This window comes from Pongo abelii, chromosome 3, assembly GCF_028885655.2.
Source record: "Pongo abelii isolate AG06213 chromosome 3, NHGRI_mPonAbe1-v2.0_pri, whole genome shotgun sequence".
Taxonomy (NCBI): domain Eukaryota; kingdom Metazoa; phylum Chordata; class Mammalia; order Primates; family Hominidae; genus Pongo; species Pongo abelii.
In genome coordinates, this window is record NC_071988.2 from 197,309,272 (window position 1) to 197,325,756 (window position 16,485).

Consider the following 16,485-nt stretch of genomic DNA (forward strand, 5'->3'; position numbering starts at 1 on the left):
CACCATTTCATGTTTGAAAATGCTTCCTTTATAATTTTAACATACCATATAAGCTTACTATGCCTCTCTTGGACTTCAGGGGATGTAATATCTAAAAAGTTATTTTAACATCCAAAAGACTAAATTTAGAACTTGAAACTTTGGTATTGGAAAGTTTGTTAAATATCAAAGGATTAAAACACTTACTATCACAAAATAGGATTATAGGTCATTATAAAATAGTAATTCATTTAGCCAAAATGATAATTCAAAGATTTTTTTAAAAGCGAAAACCTTTATTCTTAGATAGAGGAGACTCAGTTTCCCAAACAATATGACCTTATAAAGACAGCATATGCCTAACTAAATCTGTCTCTCTCTCTCCCCTCCTTTATGCCCCTGAAGTTTACTCAAAAGGTAAACAATAATCTTTATATCTCTTATTAATGTTACATGAAAATTTTGTTCAAAAGGTAAAACCAGAATTTACCTTTGCATAGTATATTGTTAATGTTAAAGCCTATAAAACCTTATAAGCAAATCTAATTTTAATGTTTGACCATAATGTAAGATTTCCTTTTATAACGTTTTACTATTTTCTATTAAAGAAAAGATCAGTGCACCAAGAAAACCCTTTTATTCTGATACAGGGGCCGAGACACTGGTCTTGCGTAACTGTGCCTTTGATATTAATGTTTAATTTATAGAAAAACTCTGAACCATTCTTATCCCTCAAAGTAGGCCTTTACAGTCTCAGGCACCACCTCTTCTGCAATAGTCCTTGGGCCTAGAGGGATTGAGAAGTTTTAATTTCTGACCCTGTGTTTTAGCAAAGCAGTTCATTTCGATTGCTGCTATCTCCAAGGTCTGAAAAAGAGGTGTTGACTAATGTCAACATTCAAGACTTGGCAGGAGTCAATGCTTTCTTCAGATCCAGGAGTCAAAGCCCTGTGATGTAACAGCACAAGGACTTTAAAAGCAATACAGAAAGTCACATGGATGTAAAAACCTTTGAAGTCTCAGTTTTCCTAAGCAATCAGAAACCTAATAATGATGACCTAATAACGATGACACAAGAATTATTACGATAAAATGTAAAATATCTTCCTTAGGCTAGTTACCAAAAGGCAAAGAAAGGCCCTCTGTTGTGTGATTGTTTCTCCTTAAGGGAAGACCATTTAGATAATCTGAAAGTCAATCCCGATGAATAATTTAGACATATCAAGAAAAGTCAAGAGTACAGAATCAAGTTACAACTGAGGGAAAGCACTGCTTTCCTAGACCATATATGAGGGTTGAATTTGGCCCATGGGTTTCCATTTTGAAGCTCTGGCTTGCAAATTAGGTACTAACAATTAGAATAAGACTGTTTAGACAGGAAAGCTACCTGGAAAAGACATTTTGGCAACACTCAATATCAGTCCCACATAAATTGATGGATGAGAGGGAAGATTATCCTGCTTTGAGAGATGATAATGTAAAGGCACAAAAATGAATGAAATTCATTATCTGAAAGAGTCTCTAAGAAGAATTACCTTCCTTCAGGGGAGAATACTGTGAAATAATGCTGGTGAAAGAAGCTTGCTATGTGGAAAGAAAAATGAATGGTAATCAAGGAATGATGAGACATTCTTGGTATCTGGGATGGCAATTTAACTATATGAATAAAAGTACATAAATGTTCTACTTCTAGAGAAACTTACTAGAAAATGGAGATGAAATGAAATAATGTCTAAAATTTGTTTAAAATAACCATGAGTGAGAGGCAAGAGTAAGACAATATTACTTATGTATTGATAATTACTAAAGGTAAGTGAAGGGTACACAGAAATTCATTGCACTATATAATTTTATATGTTGTATATGTTTGAACATTTATATAATAAAAGTTTATATATCATGTTTTTATATAGTAAAAAGTTTAGAATTAAAATAGACTAACACGTAGAATATTGGTGAAAATGAAAAGTAAAAATCAAATCTAAGGAATACTATCAAATATATAGCAATATCTGGAAAGTTATATTAAATAATACAAGAAATAAAGAGAAACAACTGAACTTGAGCCTCAGTTTAGAAAGCAAGGCCACATATTTTACAATGGTTCCATGTCTATTTAAGACAAGGAGAAGCCAATGAACTAAAATTATTTTCAGTCTACCACTGTGACTTTAAGTAACATTACAAAACATTTCAAGTGGAAATAGACTCCCATACTAAATTTGGTGTATCTCTGGGCAGGCATCATTGTCCATATGGATAAAAGGCAATGAAACCACCCCCACGGTTTCATAGAACTGATGTTTACAGTTTTTAACTTATATTTGTCTTATCTGAGCTCCTTTCTTAGGAAATTGACCCTCAGGCAAGAAACCAAAACTCACCAAACTACTGCACCCCAACAATGGGATACCACACCCCTCATCCAACATAATTGCTTCCTTACTCCTCCCAAATTCCAGTTTCCTTACATGTAGCTACATTCCTTCCCCACTATGTAAACCCCAAATTTTAGTTGGTTGAGAGAGACAACAGTAAGCAGCAGGATGTAGGCTGAGTCCCAGGCATTTTGGTAATAAGAATACAAAATAAACCAAAAACGCATCCCTAGCACCAGCTCAGTTTCTTCTACACAGTAGATATGATGCTTCAACCTTTGACAAGCTCTCTACATATGGGCTTTTTTTTTGTTTTAGCTTCTATAATTGCCTTTGCTATGACAAAAGGAATTTGCAAACACAATATGACAACATTTTATATCTGGCATTGAATAAAATATTTATTTGAATTTAGAAAATGATACAATTACTCTAGGCTGTTGAACTAATCTCATACAATGTAATTTGGTTTTAAGGAAAAAACTTATTCTACTGGAGGTCTAATAAACTCTAAAAACCATATAGTCCACAATATATTTGTTACTCAGCTTATTCTTTGGTTTTCTCTTTAATAAAATTAAATTATGTAAGACCCTAAAGAATAACTCTAAGCAAAAGAATTATCTTTAAGATTTGTCAAATATATTCCTTGGAAATTGTTTCTTAAAAAACAGAATAATCTCTTAAGGCAACACATTGATATTGGTATTTGAATATAATTACTTTAATCATGAAATTTTAGGGGAATTTGTTAGGAATTGTTGAAAAGAGAGCTCAAGAACTTCTTTTTATTTTGTAGACATAAGTATTTTATGGCCTTATTTGTGAGGAGTTTGTACAGAGGTCTCTTTCTATAAGCTATACAAACAAATATTGTAAACCAGCAAGTAAATGCTGTCGCTCTTGCATTTGTAATTTAAATCTTAAGAATTTTTGTAAAGTTGCTTTTAGAAAGTTGGCCAGGGCAGGTGGTTCATGCCTGTAATCCCAGCACTTTGGAAGGCTGAGGCAGGTGGATCACCTGAGGTCAGGAGTTTAAGAGCAGCCTGGCCATTATAGTAAAACCACATCTCCACTAAAAAAAATACAAAAATTAGCTAGCTGTGGTGGCACGCATCTGTAATCCCAGCTACTCAGAAGGCTGAGGCAGGAGAATCACTTGAACCCAGGAGGCGAAGTTTGCAGCAGTGAGCCAAGATCGCGCCACTGCACACCAGTCTGGGAGACAGAGCGAAGAAAATAGTTATGCCAGGACTGGGGGGAAAATGGTGGGTAGGAGGAAAAATAACTTGCAGCTCTCACTCAGACAGACAGAGCAGCATGTGGAGACCCACATTATGAACTTTTGCTCCAAGAACTACCACAGGAACATACCAGAAAAAGTAAGAGTCCACAGATCCTTTTGAAGGAGGTGGATTGCTGCTACTGGTTCTGTGGGACAGCAGAGCAGCAGAGGAACTCCTGAGACAAAGGACATAATCCCTTGGGAGCTCTATGTCCCTGCCCACCACCTGAGAAACCTTAATACTTATCCAAAGGTGACCCTAGGGCAAATGTGCATCCTCCCTAAACAACTGCAGCTGAGGTGCTCTTGAAAGCGCCACCTCCTGGCTAGAGGCCAGTCAACACAAAACCAGTGCACTTAACAAACATTCAACCAAGGACCCACACAGAGTCAACCCCCTGCTACCTCCACCAGAGCAGGTGCTGGTATCCATGGGCTGAGAGACCTAAAGGTGGATCACACCACATACTCTTTGCATGTACTCCCCAGTACCAGCCTGGAGCCCAGTAGTTCTGCTGGGTGGCTAGTTCCAGAAGAGAAATAACGATCACTGCAGCTTGGCTCTCAGGAAGCCCCATTCCTAGTGGAAAGGGGAGAACACCATATCAAGGGATCACTCTGTTGGACAAAAGAATCTAAATAGCAGCGCTTGAGTCCCAAATTGTCCTTCTGACATAATCTACCCAAATGAGAAGGGCTCAGAAAAACAATTCTGGTAATATGGCAAAACACGGTTCTTTAACACCCCCAAAAGACCACACTATTTTACCAAAAATGGATCCAAACCAAGGCAAAAATCTCGAATTGCCAGGAAAAGAATTCAGGACAGCTATAAAGCTAATCAAGGGGACACCAGAGAAAGGTGAAGTCCAACTTAAATAAATAAATAAATAAAAGATACAGGATATGAATAGAAAAATACCCAGTGAAATAGATTGCATAAATTAAAAAAACCCACAACTTCTGGAAATGAAGGACACACTTAGAGAATTGCAAAATGCACTGGAAATTCTCAGCAGTAGAATCAAACAACAGAAGAAAAAATGTCAGAGTTTAAAGACAAGGGTGTTGAATTAATTCAATCTGAAAAAGATAAAGAAAAGAGAATTTTAAAAAAATGAACAAAGAATTAAAACAAAGAGAATTAAATTAGACAACAAAGATAATTAAATTTTTCAAAAATGAACAAAAGAGAATTTAAAAAAATGTATAAAGGCTCCAAAAAATTTGCAATTATGTTAAATGACCAAACCTAAGAATAGTTAGTGTGCCCAAGAAAGAAGAGAAATATAAAAGTTTGGAAAACATATTTGAGGAAATAATGAAGGAAAACTTCCCTGGCCTTGGTAGAGATCTAGACATCCAAATACAAGAAACTCAAAGAACACCTGGGAAATTCAATATGAAGGAAGAAATCTTAAGGGCTGAAGGCAAAGGCATCAGATAACCTATAAAGGAAAAGCTATCAGTTTAATAGCATATTTCTCAGTAGAAACCCTACAAGTGAGAAGGGATTGGGGGCCTATCTTTAGCCTCCTTAAACAAAACAATTATTAGCCGAGAATTTCATATCCAGTGAAACTACAATTCATAAATGAAGGAAAAATACAGTCTTTCTCAGACACACACACACAAAATGCTGAGAGTATTCACCAGTACCAAGCCAGGACTACAATAACTAAAAGGATGTCTAAATCTTGAAACAAATCTTCAAAATACACCAAAATACTAACAGAATATCTTTAAAGTATACATTTCACAGGACCTATAAAACAACAACACAATGAAAAAAACCCAAGGTATTCAGGCAACAAATAACATGATGAAAAGAATAGTACTTCACGTCTCAATACTAACATTGAATGTAAATGGCCTACATGTAAATGGCATGTAAATGGCAGAATGGGTAAGAATTCACCAACCAAGTATCTGCTGTCCTCAAGAGACTCACTTGATGCATAAGGACTCACATAAACTTTAGGCAAAGGAGTGGAAAAAGATATCCCACGCAAATGGACAGCAAAAGCGAGCAGGAGTAGCTATTCTTATTTCAGACCAAACAAACTTTAAAGTAAAGCAGCTAAAAAAGACAAAGAGGGACTTTATATAATGATATAATGATATTTACCCAACAGGAAAATATCAGAATCCTAAATATATACGTACCTAACACTAGAGTTCCCAAATTTATAAAACAATGACTAATAGACCTAAGAAATGAGATAGACAGAAATATAGTAATAGTGGGGGACTTCAATACTCCACTGACAGCACCAGACAGGTCATCAAGACAGAAAGTCAACAAAGGAACAATGGACCTGAACTATACCCTAGAACAAATGGACTTAACAGATATTTACAGAACATTATACTCAACAACTACAGAGTATACATTCTATTCATCAGCACATGGAACATTCTCCAAGATAGAACATATGATAGGCCACAAAACAAGTCTCAACAAATTTAAGAAAATCAAAATTATAGCAAGTACTCTCTCAGACCACAGTGGAATAAAATTGGAAATCAATTCCAAAAGGAAATCTCAAAACCATAGAAATACATGGAAATTAAATAACTTGCTCCTAAATGATTGTTAGGTCAACAATAAAATCAAGATGGGAGATTAAAAAATTCTTTGAACTGAACAATAAGAGTGACACGCCTATCAAAACCTCTGGGATACAGCAAAAGTGGTGCTAAGAGGAAAGTTCATAGCATTAAATGCCTACATCAAAAAGTCTAAAAAGAGCACAAACAGACAATCTAAGGTCACACTTCAAGGAGCTAGAGAAACAAGAACAAGCCAAACCCAAACTCAGCAGAAGAAAAGAACCAACATCAGAGCAGAAGTAAATGAAATTGAAACAGAAAAAAATACAAAAAATAAATGATCAAAAAGCTGGGTCTTTTAAAAGATGAATAAAATTGATAGACCATTAGCAAGATTAACCAAGAACAGAAGAGAGAAGATCCAAATAAGCTCAATTAGAAATGAAACAGGAGATACTACAATCAATACCACAGAAATACAAAAGATTCAAGGATACTATGGACACCTTTATGTGTATAAACTAGAAAACCCAGGGGAGATGAATAAATTCCAGAAAATATACAACCCTCCCAGATTAAACCAGGAAGAAATAGAAACTCTGAGTAGACCAATAATAAGCAGCGAGATTGAAATGGTAACTAAATAGTTACCAACAACAAAAAATTCCAAGACCAGATGGATTCACATTTGAATTCCATCAGATATTCAAAGAAGAATTGAACCAATCCTACTGGCACTGTTCCAAAAGATAGAGAAAGAGGGAATCTTCCCTAAATCATTCTATGAAGCCAGGGTCACACTAATCCCAAAATCGGGAAAGGACATAAGAAAAATAAAACTACAGATCAATATCCCTGATGAGCACAGATGCAAAAATCTTCAATAAAATACTAGCTAACCAAATCCAACAGCATATCAAAAAGATAATCCACCATGATCAAGTGGGTTTCATACCAGGGATGCAGGGATGGTTTAACATATGCATGTCAATAAATATGATACACCACATAAACAGACTTAAAAACAAAAATTACACGATCATCTCAATAGATGGAGAAAAAGCATTTGACAAAAGCCAGTGTCGCTTTATGATTAAAACCTTCAGCAAAATCAGCATAGAAGGGACATACTTTGTGGTAATAAAAACCATCTATGACAAATCCACAGCCAACATTATACTGAATGGGAAAAAGTTGAAAGCATTCCCCCTGAGAACTGGAGCAAGTAAGAGATGCCCACATTCATGACTTCTATTCAACATAGTATTGGAAGTCCTAGCCGGAGCAATCAGGCAACAGAAAGAAACAAAAGGCATCCCAATTGGTAAAGAGGAAGTCAAACTATCACTGTTTGCTGATGATATGATCATATACCTAGAAAACCCTTAAAGACTCATTAAAAAAAGCTCCTAGAACTAGTAAATGAATTCAGCAAAGTTTCAGGATGCAAAATGAATGCACAAAAATCAGTAGCCCTGCTATATACTAACAGCAACAAAGATGAGAATAAAATCAAGAACTCAACCCCTTTTACAAATGCTGCAAGAATAAATAAAATAAAATAAAATAAAATAAAATATTTAGGAATATATTTAACCAAGGAGGTGAAAGACCTCTACAAGGAAAACTACAAAACACTGCTGAAAAAAATCATAGATGACACAATACTGCCAAAAGCAATCTACAAATTCAACGCAATTTCCATCAAAATGCCACCATCATTCTTCACAGAACTAGAAAAAGCAAACCTAAAATTCATATGGAACCAAAAAAAAGCCTGCATACCCAAAGCAAGCTAAGCAAAAAGAACAAACTGGAGGCATTACATTACCCGACTTCAAACTATACTATAAGGCCACAGTCACCAAAACAGAATGATACTGGTATAAAAATAGGCATACAGAACAATGGAACATAATAGGGAACCCAGAAATAAAGCCAAATACTAACAGTCAACTGATCTTTAACATAGCAAACAAAAACATAAAGTGGGGAAAGGACACCTTATTCAACAAATGGTGCTGGGATAATTGGTAAGCCACATGTAGAAGAATGAAACTGGATCCTCATCTCTCACCTTATACAAAAATCAACCCAAGATGGATCGAAGACTTAAATCTAAAGCCAGAAACCATAAAAATTCTAGAAGATAACATTGGAAAAACCTTGTAGACATTGGCTTAGGCAATGACTTCATCACCAAGAACCCCAAAGCAAACACAACAGCAACAAAGATAAATAGATAGAACTTATGACTTCATTACCAAGAACCCCAAAGCAAACACAACAGCAACAAAGATAAATAGATAGAACTTAATTAAACTAAAAAGCTTCTACACAGCAAAATAAATAATCAGTGGAGTAAACAGGAAACAGAGTGTTTGAAAATCCTCACAATCTACACATCTGACAAAGGGCTAATATCCACAATCTACAAGGAACTCAAACAAACCAGGAAGAAAAAAAAATCCATCAAAAAGTGGACAAAGGATGTGAATAGAAAATTCTCAAAAGAAGATATACAAATAGCCAACAAACATATGCAAAAATGATCCACATCACTGATGATCAGGGAAATGCAAATCAAAACCACAATGAGATACCATCTTACTTCTACAAGAATGGCCATAATCAAAAAAATAAAAAAAATAGATGTTGTGGTGAATATGGTGAAAAGGGAACACTTTTACACTGTTGGTAGGAATGTAAACTAGTACAACCACTTTGGAAAATACTGTGGAGAGTCCTTAAAAAACCAACAGTAGATCTACCATTTGACCCAGCAATCCCAGAGGAAAATAAGTCATATGAAAAAGATACTTGTACATGCATGTTTGTAGCCTCACAATTCACAATTGCAGAAATATTGAACCAGTCCAAATACCCATCAATCAACAAGTGGATAAAGAAAATGTGGAATACTACTCAGCCATAAAAAGAAACAAAATAATGGCATTCACAGCAACCTGGATAGAGCTGGAGACCATTATTCTAAATGAAGTAACTCAGGAATGGAAAACCAAACATCACATGTTCTCGATCATAAGTGAGAGCTAAGCTATGAGGACAAAAAGGCATAAGGATTGATTATACAGTGGACTTTGGGGACTTGGGGAAATGGGTGGGAGGGGGATGAGGCATAAAATGCTACACATTGGGTACAGTGTATATTGCTCGGGTGATGGGGCACCAAAATATCAGAAATCACACTAAAGAACTTATTCATGTAACCAAACACCACCTGTTCCTCAAAAACTTATTGAAGTAAAAAAACATTGAGAAACTTAAAAAAAACAACTAAAAAGTTATGCCAGATGTTTGTAATATGGTAAAAATGAAACTTTAAGTTCATTAAATAAAAAATATAAAAATATTATTTCAAATAGCCTTGGCTGGCACTAAAGTCAATCTGTATTTTACCATCTTTTTATCTTTTCATTTCAGAAGCCCAGAAATTCATTATTCAATGTTCTCTTCCTCCCTCTGTACCACATATTTCCCATTCCCTCCATCCAAAAAGAAATAGACAAAAATTTTGCTTGCTTGCTGATGCCTGGTAAGTTTTAAAAAGAATAAAAATTGGATTTCAATACTTACACAATCAAATAAAAAACTTAAAATACAAATAATATTTAAAATTCATACTTTCATTTTATTGAGGAAAATATCCCAGAAGCAAATTTCCACCCTCAAAAGCATTAATGGTCTCTTTAATATTTTCAAGGTGCAAATGACTAATACAAAATTCCTAAGAGAGCTGAAAAATAGAAATTCAAGTAATATATGAATACATTTTGGGGGAGACATGAGAGTTGCAATTAAATAGCCTGATGACCAAAAAGAAGGGTATTCCATCATCAAGATTTTTCCTAGAGTTGCAAGATTTTCTGATACAGAAATATCATTGGGTTATTCACTCATATAGGCAAATTTTAGACATTGAATGATCCTCTGATTTAAGAAATGTCTATGTGGCAGATTAGGCCCTGAAGTAAATTAAAAGAAAACTCATTTGGAGAAGTTTAACTTAATTCATTATTTCTGGAGAAATATAATTTAACCTGGAGTTTCTTCTTTCACATCTATTGCTTCCTTAGTGCTTCAAATATTGAGTGAGGAAAGCAATACAAGTTGAATATCTACATTAAAAAATTTAATTTTCCTTATTATTTCTTATGTTCTACGTGAAATGGCCTAAAATATAAGCCACAGAGATGACACAATTGTAGTGGTAAAATCTGACTTTTATAATTTCATTAAAACTTGAGAAAAGGTTGACAATCAAGTGATATATTTGGAAGTAAAATTTCTAGATAAACACTTTGCTTCTAAATATGTTGGTAATGTTATATGGAAAATAAAGGAATTCATAAATAAAATAAAAGGAGCTTGTCACTGTTCACATTGGTTTTACTTTAATGTTTGTCCTCTTTCAAAGTTAAATAGTTTCATAGCCCTGGGAAATCATGCTATCAACTAAAGGCAAACTTCATACCAGAAGATTGCTTAAGTCTTACTGAGATAAAGGAATGGTCCAATGCTTATGTCTGAAATGTCCATTATTAATTATACTTCTAACTTACAATTGCTACCAGCTTTATCACTTACATAATTTATTTCTGTGTTATGCTATTTTTTACATTTAAAAGATAAAAAAATTTGGTAATAAAGTTTAGTTACTAAAATTGGTGACTAAAAAATAAAGTTTAGAAAAGTTTTCTGTTTTGTCATCTGATAAGAGAGCAGAGGAAATATATCATATTAATATTAGACTGTGAGAGTAAAAAATATACAATTACTTTATGTAAGGATAAAAATTCCTCATAAGAATTGGTATCTCTGCCAGATATGATGAGAGACTTGTACCAAATACGATGTATATTCTAATAGAAAGCCAAGTTCGTGAACTATCTATCACACATAATTACATGAGATTTCTTTAAAGGATTTCTCTAGACTTTCACAGATATAGTAGATAAAATATTTAACTGTATAATTTTCTGCCTTCAGAGTGATGAAAGTCATTTAACTCCCCAAAAAGTTATGCATTGGGAGCAATATTCTGCAGGACTAATGAATCCTACACTCATCACCCCTGTGTTCGTTTGCTCTTCTCTAGTTTCCGTCTTGAGCTTTCATAAAAGGAAAGATTGACAAAAAATTATTTGATCGCTTCTAGCTTTAATATCTTATAATTTTGCATTCTAACTGTCCAGAGATATTGAATCCTCTATAATATACAATAATATAAACTTACATATATTTTTGATGTTACTCTGCTTAAATTATCAAAGTTAAGCTCACATCTGAGTAATGTATATCAAATTCATGACTAAACAGGCAACTTAGAGTTATCAGAACCAATTTTATCAGAGCCCAAACCATTTGAGTATTTTGCAGAAAATTAGCTTTAATTTTAATTGTTTCTAATAGATATGAATATTAGAATAAAAATATTTTAGAGGAACTATCAAGAAATAAATGTCTTATCCTATACATAAGAAAGCAATTATTCCCAAAATATAATTAAGCCTGAATTATTGAAATGGATATTGTGTAGGCATATTTCCATATTTGGCAGTGATTAGATTAAAAATTATGGTATAGTTATCTAAGTATTAATTTATACGGCATTTAGAGTCTCATTCTTTTGAAGCATTCCACTATAGTAACTTAACAGAGTCAAACGTAGAATTTTATAGGAAACAAGGCAATGAGCAGTATCTATCAATTAAGTTTACTTCTGGGATATTTTCCTCAAAAAAAATGAAAGTATGCATTTTAAATATTATTTGTATAAAATACTATTAATATTATAGTCATTGTTAAACTATGAGTAAATATACATGGTTTCTGTGAAAAAATATAAAACCTTTGAACGGTTAACTATAAAATACTAAAATTTTAAAATAAGAATTATGCAGGCCGGGCACGGTGGCTCAGGCCTGTAATCCCAGCACTTTGGGAGGCCGAGGTGGGCAGATCACGAGGTCAGGAGATTGAGACCATCCTAACAAACATGGTGAAACCTCATCTCTACTAAAAATACAAAAAATTAGCCAGGTGTGGAGGCGGGGGCCTGTAGTCCCAGCTACTCAGGAGGCTGAGGCAGGAGAATGGTGTGAACCCAGGAGGTGGAGCTTGCAGTGAGCCTCCCATGGACATTTAACCCGGCAGGAGGATCTTCCTGGAGATTTAATGGAGACTGTGCTGCAGCAGGCACGAAACTGGGGCCTTTGTGCGCAGGACAGCTCTGGCGGAGTCTGGCTGCTTGTAAGTGCCAGTCGCCCAGGGCTCCCTGTATCCCTCTGAGAGGTTATAGCCCCGGCTAACTGCCAGGGCAGGAGACACTAGGGCTGGCTTCCACATGGGACTGGGGCACAGCCCATCCTGCAGACCTGCCTGTCCAAGGCTCCTGCTTGGCTGCACCCACAGGAATGTGTGCATAGTGCAGCCTCCCCTGCCAAGCCTGGGTGCTTTGCTCCACCTGAGTGCACCCCTGCAGCCTGGGGGCCCTTGTGACCCCAGTGCAACTGGAAACCAAACATTATGGTCTGGAAGAGGGTGCTGTGAGCAGATCCTCATGCCCTGAGGCCACAGCCTGTGGCTCAGGAGTCCTGAGCTGGGATCTGTGCCCATCATTCAAGTGGGGAAGGAGTCCACACTCTCAGAAAACTGTGAGGGGAGAGTCTTAGTTCTGCCAGTTACTATAGGACCTAGGTGTGCCTCTTCCACAGGGTTGTCCCTGCCGGACCTTCTACCTGTGGGAGCCCCATGCCCTGAAACACCTAACAAAAACAATAACAAAATCATGGGCACAGTGCCAGTGATCAGAAATGGCTCCCCCAAGGCCCAGGAGCAGACCAAGTGAGGGGGTCCTTCTCTCCCCTTTGCACCTCAGAGCACAGCTGCAAATTCGAGGATATGCAAAGGAGCCACATGGCTGAGTAGGAGCCAATCTACCACCAATTGCCCTCAAGCACCATTGACTTGTTTGCATCCCAAACTGCAGCACCAAAAACCACTGCTAATTCTTCCCATTGTGAAACCAGGAGTGAGAATTCAAAAACAAAGACCCTGTACAGAGACTTAGTTCTCTGAAAACTTCCAGAAATTAAGCCAATGGACTACGCTCAATTTATACCACAGTGAAAAGGACACCAACACACCCAGATGAGAAAGAATCAGGGCAAGAACTCTGGCAATAAAAGAAGCCAGAGTGTCCTGTGACTTCCAAAGGAGTCCACAGATACCCAGCAATAGTTCTTAACCAGTCTGTAATGTCTGAAATGACAGATATGGAATTAAGAATGTGGATGCCAAGGAAGATCACTGAGACCAGGCAGAAAGTTGAAACTCAATCCAAGGAAGCCAAGCAATCCAGTAAAATGATTCAAGAGCTGAAAGAAGAAATAGCCATTTTTAAAAAGACCCAAACTGAACTTCTTAAGCTGTAAAATTCTCTAGAAGAATGTCACAGTAAAATTGGAATTATCAACAGCAGAACAGACCAAGCTGAGGAAAGAATCACAGAGCTCAAAGACTAGTTCTTTCAATCAACACAGTCAGACAGAAATTCTTAAAAAGTAATGATTAGAAAAATGAACAAAGCCTGCAAGAAATATGGGATTATGTAAAGAGGCCAAATCTATGACACCTTGGCATTCCTGAGAGCAAAAGAGAGACAATAAGCAAACTGGTAAATATATTTGAGGATATCGTCCACAAAAATTTCCCTGGAAAATCTGATGATTACGTAAGTGTCTTGGGGATGATCTTGAGTAGAATGTTGTGGGAGTTGTCTGTATTTCCTGAATTTGATTGTTACCCTCTCTAGCAAGGCTGGGGAAGTTTTAGTGAATTATATCTTGAAATATGTCTTCCAAGTTGTTTACTTTCTCCTTGTCCCTTGCAGGGATGCCAGTGACTTGTTGATTTGATCTCTTTACACAATTGCATACTTCTCAAAGGTTTTGTTCATTCCTTTTCATTCTTTTTTCTTTATTTTTGTCTGTCTTATTTCAGAAAACCAGTCTTCAAGTTCTAAGATTCTTTTCTCGGGTTTGGTTTATTCTGCTGTTAATACTTGTGATTGCATTGTGAAAATCTTGTATTATTCAGCTCTGGCAGACCCATTAGGGTCTTTCTTTATACCAGCTATTTCATCCTTCAGCTCCTATATCACTTTATCGGGATTCTTCCTTTGCTTGGATTGGGTTTTGCCATCCTGCTGAATCTCGATGATCTTCATTCCTATCCACATACTGAATGCTATTTCTGTCATTTATGCCAGTTCAGTCTGGTTAGGAACCCTTGTTGGAGAGAACTGGTGTGGTAATTTGGAGGACATACAAACTCTGGCCATTTCAGTTACTGGAGTTCTTGCATTGTTTCTTTCTCATCTCTGTTGTGGGTGTTCCTTTAACTGAACTGTAGATTTAGTACCGTCAACAGACTATTTTTCTGAGTGTTTTCACCAGGCTATATTTAAGTCAGATATCATCTTTACAAGGTACCTTGGAGGATGCTGCTAACCTACTCAGTAGGAGCAGTGGGGTAGAGTAAATTCTTACGGAATCATGTAGACTCTCACTGTTTCTTTGACTTTCTCTCTTATGTTCCTCCACTCCATGCCATTGTCATTGGCTTCCTACTTGTCTGTCAAACACCTCAATCACGTGCTAGTATTCTGTTTCACAGTTACTCTGCCTGTAACATTTTTCCCTGTGATGCCCATCCACCTGGTTACCTTTATCATCTCCCCCAAGTCTTTATGTATCATCTTCTCAATGAGGCAATCTCTGACTACTCTATTTAAAATTGCAATGTGATCCCTATCTCTTCCAGTTACCCCTAGAATCTTAATCCTCTTTATACTGCTCTACTTTTTAAATCAATGCACTAGTTACCTGATAGCATACTGTAGAACTGCTTGATTTATTATGTTTGTTGTGTATTTCCTCTCTCCCTTCATTGAATGATGTAAGATCATTAAGGGCAAGCATATTTTTTAATGTTTCATTCATTGATGTAGCGTCAGTGTCAAGAAAAGTGCTTGGAATAGAGGAAGCATTCAGTTAATATTTGTGAAATACATGAATGAATGATTAGGGAATGAATGCACAGCTTCTCTCTATTTTATATTCACCATGGAAGATACATTTTTAAAAATCCATTGTATTAGAATACTACATGAATGAAATGCATATAGGCTTAATGAGTTACATTTACATTTGGTAAGAGGTTTTATAAAGAGGATTTACTTGATTTTGTGGGTATAAATACTTTCAGGATTTAAAAATTGCAATGTGTACATTTTCATCAATAAAATAAGGAAAAAAAGTCTGAATATCTGTCAAAACTAAGGAAAACAAGCCTACATGTCTGCCTCTATGACTGTGTAAAATCAAAGAACACTTTGGGAGCCTGGAGCAAGAAGAAAAAGCTGAACTGTGCATATTTGACTTCAGAAACACATGGCTGTGCAATCACTTTCAATATTCAAAATTAAAATTAGAAAAGCAATATTGGAGGAATAGCTGGGGAGTAGCTTAGGAGGAATCTGATAGGATATACATTAAGGAAGACCTTGAGTTTGCAATAAGAGACTGTTTACTGAGCCTGGATGTTTGGGTTCTTCAGAACTATTAAACCTCCTTCAGACTTGACCAGTCAATACAAATAAATTAAATGTTTATTCTGCTCATCTCCTTCACTTGAAATAACTGGAATTCTTTGCTGAATGGAAAAAAATAGCACTGGGAAAAAATAGAGTTCTTTTCTTGGTATGGTGGCTTTGAGACAATGGGTTAGTCTACTTGTAACTATTGCATTCTGCTGCTTTGATTACATTCTCTAAGAGCTAACATCAAAAATGTAAAGGTAGACAGGGGAGGCAATAACTGGTATCCAAGTTTTTCCTAATGATAAAACAGCTTGTCTTAACCATCCTTGACATATAATGAATTCTTAAATTTCTAATTAAGTTCCTTATTCTCCAATACAGCAGTCCCCAATAGACAATAGCATCAATAAACCAGTAATTTATGCATTTGTTAAATATTTATTTAGATCACCTGCTATATGCTTGTAAACATTTTAGGCATTTCAATTCACAAAGATAAATTCTAAAATATGCATGCCATCTTAAATCACAGTCAAACTTGTGTGAGAGGTCGGGGCACAGATGAGAAGGACTTGGCAGTGTGGAAAGGATATGCTAGAAAGATATACCTGGTGGAAATAAAAGGGCTTGATTACTAAGGCTACTAAGGCTTTTTTTTCCTTCTG

General features: G+C 35.9%; 1 long non-coding RNA gene across 2 annotated transcripts in view; it reads right to left on the reverse strand.

Moving 5' to 3' along the window:
* Positions 1 to 15,413: 15,413 nt before the first annotated feature.
* The window catches only part of LOC129059148 (uncharacterized), a 370,307-nt gene continuing 369,235 nt past the window's right edge, over positions 15,414 to 16,485 (reverse strand). For both annotated transcript variants that reach the window (XR_010139818.1, XR_010139819.1), the window contains exon 7: positions 15,414 to 16,428. This is a non-coding gene — a long non-coding RNA (uncharacterized LOC129059148). The remainder of the gene's footprint in view (positions 16,429 to 16,485) is intronic.